Here is a 289-nt window from a genome sequence, read left to right as displayed (position 1 = left end):
GGGAGAGCATGGTCGCGGAACACTGTGCCAAATGAGCATTCACAAACTTCCACGTCGCGATGTCCAATTGTGGTTTCTGTTTATATCCAGCGTCGAGTGGCTTCTTTACATGGCTCTAACATCATCGTTAATGGACATTTGTGATGTTACATGCAGCGTAACGTCTATGCCCTGGTTTATTTTTTGGGTGTGGAATCATCAGCGAGGTGAGCGTTTTGTGTTGTTGATTTTTTCATAAATACATGCGTAAAGAGTTTTTTTATTATTTAATTAAGTGATGAAGAGTCTT

This window comes from Penaeus monodon, chromosome 28 (genome assembly GCF_015228065.2).
Source record: "Penaeus monodon isolate SGIC_2016 chromosome 28, NSTDA_Pmon_1, whole genome shotgun sequence".
Classification (NCBI taxonomy): Eukaryota; Metazoa; Arthropoda; class Malacostraca; order Decapoda; family Penaeidae; genus Penaeus; species Penaeus monodon.
Note: the sequence above shows the minus strand (reverse complement) of the source record.